The sequence below is a fragment of the Mus caroli genome, unplaced genomic scaffold, assembly GCF_978045245.1.
Source record: "Mus caroli unplaced genomic scaffold, Mus_caroli_1 scaffold_5, whole genome shotgun sequence".
Lineage (NCBI taxonomy): Eukaryota > Metazoa > Chordata > Mammalia > Rodentia > Muridae > Mus > Mus caroli.
The window spans coordinates 114,081,785-114,097,558 of record NW_028227260.1 but is presented as its reverse complement, the minus strand read 5'-3'; positions in this window follow the sequence as shown (position 1 = coordinate 114,097,558).

The window sequence follows — 15,774 nt, the reverse complement described above, 5'->3', positions numbered from 1 at the left end:
CAGCAAAACTCAAAATTACCATAGATGGAGAAACCAAAATATTCCACGATAAAACCAAATTCACACAATATCTTTCCACGAATCCAAACCTTCAAAGGTAGATGGAAAACTACAACACAAGGAGGGAAACACTACACCATACAAAAATCAAGAAAGAAATCTTCTTTCAACAAACCTCAAAGAAGGTAGCAACATAAACATAATTCCACCTCAAACAACAAAAGTAACAGGAAACAACCAACAGTCACTGGTCTTTAATATTTCTTAATAGCAATGGATTCAATTCCCCAATAAAAAGACATAGATTAATAGACTGGATACATAAACAGAACCCAGGATTTTGCTGCATACAGGAAACCCACCTTAGTGACAAAGACAGACATTACCTCAGAGGAAAAGCCTGGAAAATCTTTTCCAAGCAAATATTCCCAGGAAACAAGCTGGAATAGCCATTCTACTATGGAATAAAATCAACTTATAACCAAAATAATTTTTTGTAGTTCTTTTTTGTTTTTGTTTTTTAAAGATAAGGACTGTCACAATACTTGTCAAAGGATGAATCAACAAAGATGAACTCACAATTCTGAACATCTATGCTCCAAATGCAAGGAAACCCAAATTCATAAAAGAAACTCTACTAAAGCTCAAAGCACATATTGTACCCTATAATAATAGTGGGAAAATTCAACACCCCACTCTCAACAACGGACAGATCCTGGAAACAGAAACAAAACAGAGACACTGTGAAACTAACAGAAGTTTTGAAACAAATGGATTTAACAGAGGTCTATATCTATAGATATCATAGAATATTTTATCATAAAACAAAAGAATGTCCCTTCTTCTCAACACCTCATGATGCCTTCTCCATTACTGACCATATAATGTGTCACAAAACAGGCTTCAAAAGATATAAAATTATTTAAATAATCCCATGAATCCTATCAAGTCATCACTGACTAAGGCTGATCTTCAATAATAATATAAATAATCCAGGCATGGTGGCATATGCCTTTAATCCCAGCACTTGGGATGCAGAGGCAGGCATATTTCTGGTTTGAGGGCCAGCCTGGTCTACAAAATGAGTTCCATGACAGCCATGGATAAACAGAAAAACCCTGTCTTAACCCCCATAATAATAATAATAATAATAATAATAATAATAATAATAATAATAATAATAAAAGAAAACCCATATACACGTGGAAGTTGAAAAACAGTCTACTCAATGATAAATTGGTCATGGAAGAAATAAAGAAAGAAATTAAAGACTATTTTGAGTTTAATGAAAATGAAACTACAACATATCCAAACTTATGGGACACAATGAAAGTATTCCTAAGAGAAAAACTAATAGCTCTGAGTGCCTCCAAAAAAGAAACTGGAGAGAGCATACACTAGCATCCTGACAGCACCATTAAAAGCTCTGGAACAAAAGGAAGCAAATTCACCCAAGAGGAGTAGAAGGCAGGATAAAATCAAACTCCAGACTGAAATCAAACAAGTGGAAACAAAAAGAACTATACAAAGAATCAACCAAACCAGGAGCTGGTTCTTTGAGAAAATCAACAAGATAGATAAACCCTTATCCAGACTAAAGAGAGGGCACAGAGTCAGTATCCAAATTAACAAAACCAGAAATGAAAAGGGAGACATAACAACAGAAACTTAGGAGATCAAAAAAAAAAAAAAAAAAAAAAAAAAGATCCTACTATAAAAGCCTATACTCAACAAAACTGGAAAATTTGGATGAAATGGACAATTATCTAGACAGATATCAGGTACCAATTTAAATCAGGATTAGATAGACCCTGCAAACACTCCCTGAACCCCTAAAGAAATAGAAGCAATCATTAATAGTCTCCCAACCCCCTCACCAAAAATAAAAACCCAGGATCTGATGGGTTTAGTACAGAATTCTATCAGACCTTCAAAGAAGACCTAATACCAACACTCTTCAAACTATTACGCAAAATTAAAAAGAGAGGGAACACTATTCAATTTGTTCTATGAAGCCACAATTACACTTATACCCAAAACATACAAAGACCCAAATGAAGAAAGGAAACTTGAGACCAGTTTCACTTGTGAATATTGATGCAAATATACTCAATAAAATTTTGGTAAACCCAATCCAAGAACATGTTACAATGATCATCCTTCATGATCAAGTGGTCTTCATCCCATGGATACAGAGATGGTTCAATATATGGAAATCCACAATGTAAACAATGGCAAGGAAAAAATCCACAGTATTATCTCATTAGATGCTGAGAAATCATTTGCAAAAATTCAACAACCCTTCATGATAAAATTCTTGGAAAGATCAAGAATTCATGGCCCATACCTAAACATAGTAAAAGCAATATACAGCAAACCAGTATCCAACATCAAAATAAATGGAGAGAAACTTGATGCAATCCCACTAATATCAGACAAGACAAGACTAGATAAGGCTTCCCATTCTCTCCCTACATATTCACAGTAGTATATAATATAGTAGTATTCTATAGCACTAGATGTTCTATCCATAGCAACTAGACAACAAAAAGAGGTCAAATGGATAAAAATAGGAAAGGCAGAATTTAAAATATCACTATTTGCAGATGACATGATTGTATATGTAAGTGACCCCATAAATTCCATCAGAGAACTCCTAAACCTGATAAACAAATTCAGCAAAGTGGCTGGATATTAAATTAACTCAAACAAATCAGTAGCTTTCCTCTCCTCAAAGGATAAACAGGCTGAAAAAGAAATTATGGAAACAACACCCTTCACAATAGTCACAAATTATCATACCTTGGTTTGACTCAAACCAAGCAAGTGAAAGATCTGTATGACAAGAACTTCAAGTCTGAAGAAAGAAATTGAAAATCTCAAAAGATGGAAAGATCTCCCATGCTCATAGATTGGCACACTTAATTTAGTAAAAATGGCCATCTTGCTAAAAGCAATCTACAGATTCAATGCAATCTCTATCAAAATTCAAACTCAATTCTTCATAGAGATAGAAAGGGCAATTTGAAAAATCATTTGGAATAACAGAAATCCAGGATATCAAAAAAAATATTCTCAACAATAAAAGAACTTCAGGGGGAATCATCCCCGACCTCAAGCTGTATTATAGAGAAATAATGATAAAAATGTATGGTAATGGTACAGATACAATGACTTCATGAAATTCACAGGCAAAAGGATGGATCTAAAATATATCATCCTGTGTGAGGTAACCCAATCCCAAAAGAACAAACATGGTATGTACTCACTGATAAGTGGATATTAGCCTAAAAGCTCAGAATACCCAAAATGTAATTCACAGACCACATGAAGCTCCAGAAGAAGGAAGAGGAAAGTGTGGGTGTTTCAGTCCTTCTTAGAATGTGGAACAAAATACTCCTTGGAGGAAATATGGAGACAAAGTACAGAGCAGAGACTGAAGGAATGACAATCTAGAGTCTGCCCATCCTGTGGATCCATTCCATATACAGACACCAAACCCAGTCACTATTGTGGATGCCAACAAGTGCTTGCTGACAGGAGCCTAATATGGCTTTCTCCTGAGAGGCTCTGTCAGAGCTTGGCAAGAAAAGAGGCTGATTGTCACAGCCAACCATCAGAGTGATCAATGGGTCCCCAGTGGAGGAGTTAGAGGAAGGACTGAAGGATCTGAAGGGGTTTGCAACCTTACAGGAAGAACAACAATATGAACGAACCAGACCCCCCCAGAGCACTCAGAGACTAATCCACCAACAAAAGAGGGGTTCCCATGGCTCCAGTTACATATATAGCAGAGTATGACCTTGTCAGACATCAGTGGGAAGAGAAGTCCTTGGTCCTGTGAAGGTTCAATGCCCCAGTGTAGGCAAATGCCAGGGTGGGGAGGTGGGAGTGGGTGGGGGGTGAACACCCTCATAGAAGCACAGGGATGGGTTATGGAATAGGGAGTTTCTGGTGTGAAACCAGGAAAGGGCTATTATTAGAAATGTAAAGGAAGATAATAGAGAATAATAAATAAATTAAAATAAAAATATTCACAAAATACTACATATAAATAGGAATAATTCATTAAGATGTCATATAGTATATAACTAATATTTCCTAATATGTAAATTATGTTAATACTATATAGTTTTAAACACATTATATATCCAAAAAACGTACCTTCAAATTTTCCCAGAATATTTTGTACTGGAGATCTATGAAGTAATTAAAGCTTTAAAAAGTAAGGATACCTTTTGATGGCTCAGCTTTTGTCCTACAGCAGGACGATGAGAGTTTGACCCACAGCACTACACCCTCCAAGAAAACCATTCAAATTAAGGATTAATCTTACGGAAATATTGTTTATAATATATATCATATTCTAATTATTAATATAGATTACTTGCTATACAATCAATAAAACTTTTCTGGAAGTACTTACACTAAGAAGGAAATAATAAGTTTGAACATATTACCGTGTATCTCCAACTATTCCTTCAGGATTTGCATTCCCATCATCATGAGTTACTGGATTCTGTACTGGGTTGGTAATAAAACAAGATATTAAAACAATTATGTTATTTTGAAAATTTTAATGAAATGCTTTGTGATCATTCAGGCATAGTGCCAACATTAGGTTTTAAAGCAGATCTATGATTTGTCTAGAAGTTAAACAAAATCAAGTAATGTCTAATTGTCATCTAGAAATATATTTTAAGCTATTTATTTACATGTTGTGATTAAAGACAAGAGATGCAATATGAGATTTTTGATCTCCATTACAGTCCTAAGAAGAATAACTGAGAAAAAAGGAAGTGTAACATCAATGCCGAACATAAGATATCTGGTATCTTCCATAAGGTCCAATTCTGAAGCATTCCCATCTTGCTGTTCACCACTTAACAAATTACAATTTTCCATTGGTGTCTCTAGAGAACGTGCAAAACGCTGCCATTCCACTGAGAAACTTACGTTTTCAGATTTAAAATAAAAAAAATAAATTTTCTCAAGCCATTTGAATCAAAAAAATCACTTAAACTAATAAAATTGAAATATAAAATAACATTAAGGAATGAATTTTACAAAAGCAGCACTTCATAATTGCATGAAGGGTTTAAAGATAAAACCATATTTCTATTACCCTCTGATTTAATACTAAAGACTTTAGTATTTAAACATGGAACAGAATAGTTGGCTTCAAAGATAGCCATATAAACCTTAACTTTAATATGTACACATTTTTTAAAAAAAGAATTAAGTTGAATAAAGTATCTTGGGCTTCCTTACTATAAAGGACTAAGAGTTTGTTATTTTTCAGTTTAAAACTCTCTCTCTCTCTCCCTCTCTCTCTCTTTCTCTCTGTCTCTTTCTCTCTTACACACACACACACACACACACAGGCACACAGACACTCAGACACACACACACACACACACACACACACACACACACACATACACTATGATGGCTTTAACTGTGACTTCAAGTGGGTTTATATCTAATCATAGAAGGATCTGCATTTTGGTCCCATTCCTGCTAGGTTTTTGATAAGTTAGAGCAAATGTGTCTGCATCTCAATCTCCACATAAAATCATAGTTGCTATGATCACAACCAAGCTCTCAATCTTTTTCATCGCAATACAAATCTAAATTATAAAGTTCTGCCTGTCTGGACATATATTTTACTGCTACAGCAAGAAGCTCTGTGTTCAATCTTCAGTTAAGAAAAAAAATTAAAAATAAAAAATGAAACAGGCATGTATCCTCAGGCCCCAGTACATTTGTAAGGCTGAGGACTTCAGTTTCAAGGCCAGTTCAAGCTGCACACGAGGTTTCAGACACTCCTGAGATAGAGAGTTAGAGCTTACTTCCCTAAACCAAAACAACACACAAATAAACACAGCCTGTCCTGAATTATGTCTGAAGTCCCAGTACTTCTGAGGCTGAGAGGAGCCTCAGGATTTTGAGGCTGTTTGGATCCTATATAGACAAATTTGGGCAATCTGGCCTTTCAACACCAGGTAGAGGAAAATGAAGACTGGTCTTCAGTTTGTTTTTATGAATTTCTGGCGGGAATGGAATGGGAAACAAAATACCCATGGAAGGAGTTACAGAGGCAAAGATTGGAGCTGAGACTGAATGCATCCAGAGACTGCCTCACTCAGGGAAAAATCCCATAATAACCACCAAACCCAGACACTGTTGAAGATGCCAACAAGAGCTTGGGGACAAGAGACTGATATAGCTGTCTCCTGAGAGGATCTGCCAGTGCCTGACAAATACAGAAATGGATGCTCATAGACATCCATCGTACTGAGCACAGGGTCCCCAATGATGGAGCTAGAGAAAGTACCCAAGGAGAATAAGGGGTTTGCAGCCCCATAGGAGGAGGAACAATATGAACTAAGCAGTACCCCCAGAGTTCCCTGGGACTAAAACACCAATCAAATAAATCAGATGTTAGGACTTATGGCTCCAGCTGCATATGTAGGAGAGGATGGGCTAGTAGGTCATCAATGGGAGGAGAGACCCTTGGTACAGTAAAGGTCCTATGCCCAGTATTAAGGAATGCCTGGGCCAGGATTTGGGAGTGGGCGTGTTGGAGGCAGGGGGAGAAGGGAGAGGAGAGGGGATTTTCAGAGGGGAAATAGAAAAGGGGATAATATTTGAAATGTAAATAAAGAAAATATATAATAGAAAAAAAGGAATGAAACAATTCATTTGCAGGTTATATGAAATAAATTCATGTTTTGCTAACATACAGGAACAATGTTCAGGTCTTTTCCTGGGGTAAAATCATAGCAAGTTATTGTTTCTCAACATATTGTGACTACAGTGCCAAGAGTAGGTATATGCACGGCTAAAACTCAGGTATAGGAATATATAGATATAGGTAAAATTAGAAATGAAGTATATGAAATCTCTTAGAAAAGACTTGTTCCATTGCAGGTGAGTTGGTAAAAGTCTAAGAAACTGCAGGACACAATCAATACCGAAGACTGGATATACTATACCTTCAGAATGAGCCTCATCCAAAACATTTATGTCATCTTCATCTTCATCATAGTCAAGAAGTAATAAGTAACCGTTCTTTGGTACCACCCACATTTTCTTTGCCATTTTTCTCTTAAGCACTCAGTTGTCTTCTCAGTTACAATAATAAAAAGGAAAAAAGAATAAAAACATAGCAATCTGAATCCAAAGGTATCATTTAAATAGTTAAAAATGTCAAAAAGTCAAATAATTATCTTAGCTCATTGAAAGATTGTTTCTTTTGTTTTTTAACACTTATATTTTTAATAATTTGTCTTTATCATAGAGTTTTGAATACATATTCAATATAATGACATATATATATACATATGTATACACACACACATATATATGTGTGTATATATATATGTGTGTGTATATATATATGTGTGTGTATATCTATATCTATATCTATATATATATATATATATATATATACATATGCTTTCCCTTACAATTTCCTCCATGTATCCCATTTCTCATGTCCCTCTCCCTCCCAACATTGTTTTAAAATCTTCTTTAATTTACGTATTTAAAAACCTTCTTTAGAACCCAAGTTAACAATCTACCATTTCTCAGTTTAAAAAAAGGCAAAAACAGGCCAGCCTTTAATGTGTGAGTCCTCCCCTTCCCACCAAAAATGATGAGCAAAATGTGTTTGCATTTAAACTTTGAGGCATCTGAATTTTGATCCTATATCCCAAAGATTCTTTTTAAACAAAACATCAGCAATTACGTTTTTCAGTGTATCTCAGTTTTAAAGTAAATTCACAGTACTATTCAGAAAGATAACGAGCATGGTAACTATATATTCATGTCAAGAAGACCCAATGCTCAGTCTACAACAAACACTCGCCGCCACCACCCACACAGAAAATCCTTATATTGGAGAAACGTGGGATTGGGGGAAGCCGAGGATTTCAAACATCTGCAGATTTTTAGTTCAAGGCTTGCCCAAGCCAGGCCAGCCTGAGCTACAAAGGAAGATCCCTTTCTACAGAAATAAAACTGAGAGAAAACGCTGAACTTGGTGGTGCAAGTCTTTAATCCCAATACATGGGCGACTGAGACAGGAGGATCGGTGCTCAGAATCCTTCCCAGATTACTTATTAATCTCTTGCAATGTCTCCTCTTCTTCTTTTCATTCATTCTTCCTACACCACTCCCTTCTCTGCAATGTCCATAGAGTGTATACCAAAGGAACACACCATAGAGAAGACAATGAAGAGGGAGGAATCCTCAGTGTATTTCTAATGGATCCCGGACAGCACACAGGACAAGCACCAAGTTGGACCCTAAGGCTCCTTACAGCACACAGGACAAGCTCCAAGGCTCCTCACTCAAAGACCCATGCTCCCTCGACCCCCAATCCTGCAGCCAGCTCGCTGATCCTATCCCCAGGACCCAAGATTGTGTCCTCCAAGGGTTCACAATCCTCTAAGGCCTTGACCTATTCAATCCTCTGCCATGAATATGGTCCTCCACCTTCATTTAACAATCAGAAGCCATAGGAAATGGGGACCAGGAGGCTTTTCCTCACATAGTGACCACCTGGGCCTGATATGCCACACCGTGACACACCTCGATTAACTGTCCAACAACCCTGATCAGAGCAAATTATCACTTACAGGTTATCTCAGAGGTGAACTCCTTCACAACAGCACCCTTCCGTGCTCAGCTCCTCAACGGTAAAAAACCGTTGTCAGCAGAGATGCCTGGACAGAGGCTTCTGAGGACCCTTTGTGACGCAAGCTGGAGTAAACAGGTCTCACCCAGGGACTGTCCTGATTGGCTGAATATATCCTTCGCATGTGTACATGGAGTACCAGGCACCATTGCTTCAAAGGGAGTTTTCAGGAGGTGGGAATGAACTACTACTGGCTTTAAGACACTTTCTAGGTTCATAAGTCCATACAGACTTGAAAAACTTGAACAAACGTGAAACATACGAAACAATGCAAATGACACTACTTTATTTCAAATGTAGAGGCTCTTGTATGCAATTTTGGTTTCTATTTATTTATGTGCATAACATTTAATGTGTGTGGACTTTTTCTGAATGTACTTACGCACACCACAAGAGTTTATTCTGTCCTAAGAGATCAGAAGGGAGCATCCAGATCCCCTCTATCCCCTGGTACCCTCCTGTCTCCACCTTCCTAGTACTGACCTTGATTACAAGAATGTGCCTGACCCTTCTGGACCTCTCTCTCACTTATGCCTCTGTTGCCTATAGAGTCTGGAAGTGTGCACTGATTCTCTGAAACTTTAGCTGTGCATAAATTGTGATCCAAGATATGGGTGTTTTGTGCCCGGTCATCTGCATAGAACAGGTGCTTTTAACAGCTGAGTCATTTTTCCAAGCACTGTTTTGTGCACTTATTTGCACTCCTCTGGCCTCTTCTGGTACCAGGCATGCATCCGGTGTGTTTAAATTTATGGTGACCCAACACCCACCCACACACACCCACACACATTCACACACACACACACACACACACACACACACACACACAAACACACACACACTGTACATACACATATGCCCAATGATAATTTTTAATTTTCATATTTCTCTATAACTCCTTTTGTACTATTTCATGCCTTGTCCAACTTTATTGTGAGGTGTATTCCTTTTCTTTCTTTGTTTTTTGATTGTTTTCAATTTTTTACTAGATATTTTCTTCATGAACATTTCAAATGCTATCCCGAAAGTCCCCTATACGCTCCCCCTCCCCGTCCTTCTCCCCTACCCATCCACTCATACTTCTTGGCTCTGGCACTCCCCTGTACTGCAGCATATAAAGTTTGCAAGACCAAGGGGCCTCTCTACCCAGTGATGGCCGACTAGTCCGTCTTCTGCTACATATGAAGCTAGAGACACAAGCTCTTGGGATAATGGTTAGTTCATATTGTTTTTCCACCTATACGGTTGCAGACTCCTTCTGCTCCTTGGATACTTTCTCTAGCTCCTCCATTAGGGCCCTGTGTTCCATCCAATAAATGACAGTGAGCATCCACTTCTGTATTTGCAAGGCACTGGCATATCCTCCTACGAGACAGCTATATCAGGGTGTGTTCAGCAACATCTTGCTGGCATGTGCAATAGTGTCTGCTTTTGGTGGATAATTATGGGATGGAAGCCTAGGTGGGTTAGTCTAAGGATGGTCCATCCTTTTGCCTTTCCTCCAAATTTTGACTCTGTAACTCTTTCCATGGGTATTTTGTTCCCTATTCTAAGGATGTATGACGTATCCACGTGATGATTTTCATTCTTGATTTTCTTGTGTTTTGCAAATTGTATATTGGGTATTGTAAGTTTCTGGGTTAGTATCCACTTATCAGTGAGTGCATTTCAAGTCACTTCTTTTGTGATTTGGTTATCTCACTCAGGATGATATCTTCCAGATACATCTATCTGCCTAAGAATTTTATGAATCCATTGTTTTAATAGCTTAGCAGTACTCCAAAGTATAAATGTACCACATTTTCTATATCCATTCCCCTATTGAGGGACATCTGGGTTCTTTCCAGCTTCTGGCCATTATAAATAAGGCTGCCATGAACATACTACTGCATGTGTCCTTACTACCAGTGTGACCATCTTCTGGGTATGTGCCCAGGAAAGGAATTGCTGGATCTTCAGGTAGTACTATATCCAATTTTTTGAGAAACTACCAGACTGATTTCCAGAGTGGTTGTACAAGCTTGCAATCCCACGACCAATGGAGGAGTGTTCTTCTTTCTCCACATCCTTGCCAGCATCTGCTGTCACCCGAATTTTTGATCTTAGCCATTCTGACTGATGTGAGGTAGAATCTCAGTTTTTATTTCTATTTCCCTGATGGTTAAAGATGTTGAACATTTTTTTTTTCAAGTGCTTCTCAACCCTTCGGTATTCCTCAGTTGAGAATTCTTATTTAGCTCTGTACCCCATTTTTAATGGGTTATTTGAATTTCTGGAGTCCAGCTTCTTGAGATCTTTGTATATATTGGATATTAGTCCCCTATCAGATTTAGGTTTGGTAAAAATTCATTCCCAATCTGTTGGTGGCCTTTTTATCCTATTGACAGTGTCTTTTGTTTTACAGAAGCTTTGCAATTTTTTCTGGTCCCATTTGTTGATACTTAGTCTTAAAGCACAAGTTATTGCTGTTCTGTTCAGGAAATATTCTCCTGTGCCCATATCTTCGAGGCTTTTCCCCACTTTCTCCTCTATAAATTTCAGTGTCTCTGATTTTATGTGGAGGTCTTTGATCCACTTAGACTTGAGATTTGTACAAGGAGATAAGAATGGATCAGTTCTCATTCTTCTACATAATAACCACCTGTTGTGCCAGCACCATTTGTTGAAAATGCTGTCTTTTTTCCACTGGATGGTTTTAGCTCCCCTGTCAAAGATCAAGGGACCATAGGTGTGTGGGTTCATGTTTTAATTTTATTTGGTATTTATTTCATTTAAATTTCCAATGCTATACCAAAAGTCCCCCACAAGCTCCCCTCACTACCCCCTTACTCCCACTTCTTGGCCCTGGCATTCCCCTGTACTGAGACATATAAGTTTGCATGACCAATGGGCCTCTTTTTCCACTGATGGCCAAATAGGCTAACTTCTGATATATATGCAGCTAGAGACATGAGTTCTGGGGGGTACTGTTTAGTTCATATTGATCTTCCACTTATAGGGTTGCAGATCCGTTTAGCTCTTTGGGTACGTTCTCTAGCTCCTCCATTAAGGGCCCTGTGATCCATCCAAAAGCTGACTGTGAGCATCCATTTCTGTGTTTGCTAGGTCCGGGCATAGTCTTTCAGCAAAATCTTGATGGTATATGCAATAGTGTCAGTGTTTGGAGGCTGATTATGGGATGGATCCCCGGATATGGCAGTCTCTAGATGGTCCATCCTTTCGTCTCAGCTCCAAACTTTGCCTCTGTAACTCCCTTGCACGAGTGTTTTGTTCCCAATTCTAAAAAGGGGAAAAGTGTCCACACGTTGGTCTTTGTTCTTCATGACTTTCATGTGTTTCTCAAATTGTATCTTATGTTTTGGGTATTCTAACTTTCTGGGCTAATATCCACTTATCAGTGAGTACATATTCTGTGAGTTTTTTTGTCATTAGTTTACCTCACTCAGGATAATGCCCTCCAGGTCCATCCATTTGCCTAGGAATTTCATAAATTCATTCGTTTTAATAGATGAGTAGTACTCCATTGTGCAAATGTACCACATTTTCTGTATCCATTCCTCTGTTGAGGGGCATCTGGGTTCTTTCCAGCTTCTGGCTATTATAAATAAGGCTCCTATGTACATAGTGGAGCATGTGTCCTACTTTCTGGTCAGAACATCTTCTGGATATATGCCCAGAAGTGGTATTGCGGGATCCTCTGGTAGTACTATTTCCAATTTTCTGAGAAACCACCAGACTGATTTCCAGAGTGGTCGCACAAGCTTGCAATCCCACCAGCAATGGAGGAGTGTTCCTCTTTCTCCACATCCTTGCCAGCATCTGCTGTCACCTGAATTATTTAGCCATTCTGACTTATGTGAGGTGGAATATCAGGGTGGGTTCATTTCTGTGTCTTCAATTCTAATCCATTGATCTACCTGTCTTTTGCAGTACCAGTTACATGCAGTTTTTATCAGGTAGTACAGCTTGAGTTCAGCCATGGTGATTCCTAAAGAGGTTCTTTTCTTATTGAGAATAGTTTTTGCTATCCTAGTTTTTTTGTTGTATTTTTGTTTTTTGTTTTTTGGTTATTTTTTTTTTGTTTTGTTGTTTTTGTTTTTGTTATTCCAGATGAATTTGCAAATTGCCCATTCTAACTCAGTGAAAAATTGAGTTAGAATTTTGATGGGTATTGCATTGAATCTGTAGACTGTTTTCGGCAAATAGACATTTTTTACTATATAAATCCTACCAATCCATGAATATGGAAGATCCTTTAATAATCTGAGTTCTTCAATTTCTTTCTTCAGAGACATGAAGTTCTTGTCATACGAGACTTTTCACTCCCTTATTTACAGTCACACCAAGGAATGTTATATTTTTTGACTATTGTGGAGGGTGTCGAATCCCTATTTTCTTTCTCATCCTCTTTATCCTTTGTGTAGGGAAAGGCCACTGACATGTTTGAGTTAATTTTATATTCAGCTACTGCACTGAAGTTGTGTATCAGGTTTAGGATTTCTCTGGTGTAATTTTTGGGGTTACTGATACATGCTATCATATCTTCTGGAAATAGTGATATTTTGCCATCTTCCTTTCCAATTTGTATTCATTTTTTATCCTTTTGTTGTTGAAATGGTCTGGCTAGGACATCAACTAGTATGTTGAATAAGTAGGGAGAAAGTGGGCAGCCTTGTCTAGTCCCTGATTTTAGTAGGATTGCTTCAAGTTTCTCACCATTTACTTTGATGTTGGCTACCGGTTTGCTGTCTCTTGCTTTTTCTATGTTTATGTATGGGCCTTGAATTCCTGAATTCCTCAACTTTTATTATAAATGGTGTAGCATTTTATCAACTGCTTTTTCAGCATCTAATGAGATGATCATGTGGTTTTTGTCTTTGAGTTTGTTTCTATAGTAGATTAAGTTGATAGATTTCTGTATACTTAACCATTCCTGCATCGCAGGGATGAAGCCTACTTGATCATGATATATTCTTGGATTCAGTTTGCAAGAATTTTATTGAGTATTTTTGCATTGATATTCATAAGGGAAATTGGTCTGAGTTTCCTTTCATTGGGTCTTTGTATGGTTTGAGTACAATTGTAATTCTGGTTTCATAGAACAAATTGAATAGTGTACCTTCTCTTTTGATTTTGCATAATAGTTTGAATAGTATTGGTATTAGGTCTTCTTTGAACATCTCATAGAATTTTACGCTAAACCCATCAGATCCTGGGCTTTTTTGTTGTTGTTGTTGTTGTTGTTGGGAGACTATTGATTACTGCTTCTATCTCTTTAGGGGTTATGGGAGTATTTCCAGGGTTTATCTGCTCCTAGTTTCAATTTGGTACCTGATATCTGTCTAGATATTTGTCCAATACATCCAGATTTTCCAGTTTTGTTGAGTATAGGCTTTTGTAGTAGGATCTGATGATTTTTTTGGATTTCCTAAATTTCTGTTGTTTTGTCTCCCATTTCATTTCTGGTTTTGATAATTTGGATACTGTCCCTGTGCCCTGTAGTTAGCCTGACTAAGGGTTTATCTATCTTGTTGATTTTCTCAAATAACCAGCTCCTTGTTTGGTTGATTCTTTGTATAGTTCTTTTTGTTTCTACTTGGTTGATTTCAGCCCTGAATTTGATGGTTTCCTGCCTTCTACTCCTCTTGGGTGAATTTGCTTCCTTTTGTTCTAGAGCTTTTAGTTGTTCTGTCAAGCTGCTCCTGCATCCTCTCTCCAGTTTCTTTTTGGAGGCATTCATAACTAATTTTTCCTCTTAGGACTGCTTTCATTGTGTCCCATAAGTTTGGGTATATTGTAGCTTCATTTTCATTAAACTCTAAAAAGTCTTTAATTACTTTCTTTATTTCCTCCTTGACCGAGTTATCATAGAGTAGATTGTTTTTCACCTTTCACGTGTATGTGGGTTTTCTGTTATCTATATTTTTTATTGAATATCAGCCTTTTTCTGAGGTAATCTGATAGGATGCATGGGATTATTTTAATATTTTTATATCTGTTGATGCATGTTTTGTGACTGATTAAATGGTCAGTTTTGTAGAAGGCATCATGAGGTGTGCAGTACAATATGTGTTTTGTGCTTTACTAAATTTCTTTTATGAATGTGGATGCTTTTGCATTTGGAGCATGGATGTTCAGAATTGAGTTTTCATCTTGGTATATTTTACCTTTGATGACTATGATTTCCCCCCTTTGTCTTTTTTAGCAAATTGTATCTTATATCTTGGGTATCCTAAGTTTTGGGCTAATATCCACTTATCAGTGAATACATATTGTGTGAGTTCTTTTGTGATTGTGTTACTTCGCTCAAGATGATGCCCTCCAGGTCCATCCATTTGGCTAGGAATTTCATAAATTCATTCTTTTTAATAGCTGAGTAGTACTCCATTGTGTAAATGTACCATAATTTCTGTATCCATTCCTCTGTTGAGGGACATCTGGGTTCTTTCCAGCTTCTGGCTATTATAAATAGGGCTGCTATGAACATACTGGAGCATGTGTCCTTTTTACTGGTTGGGACATCTTCTGGATATATGCCCAGGAGAGGTGTTGCTGGATCCTCCGGTAGTACTATGTCCAATTTTCTTATATATTTTGTTGAAGATATTTGCTGGACGTTTAAGTTGAAATTCTTCCTTCTCATCTACACCTATGTGGTCTGTGAATTTTTTCATGGGCATACTGAGCTTCTGGGCTAATATCTACTCATCAGTGAGTGCATATCATATATTTTGTGATTGGGTTACCTCCCTCAAGATGTTATCCTCCAGATCCATCCATTTGCATAAGAATTTAATAAATTCATTTTTAAATAGCTGTGTAGTACTCTATTGTGTAAATATACCACATTTTCTTTATCCATTCCTCTGTTGAAGGACATCTGTGTTCTTTCCAGTTTCTGGCTATTACAAATAAGATAGCTATGAACATAGTGGAGCATGTGAAATTACTACAAATGGGAACATCTTCTGGGTTAATGCCCAAGAGTCGTATAGCTGGGTCCTTAGGTAGCATTACGTACAATTTTCTGAGGAACTACCAAAATGATTCCCAGAGTGGTTGTACCTGCT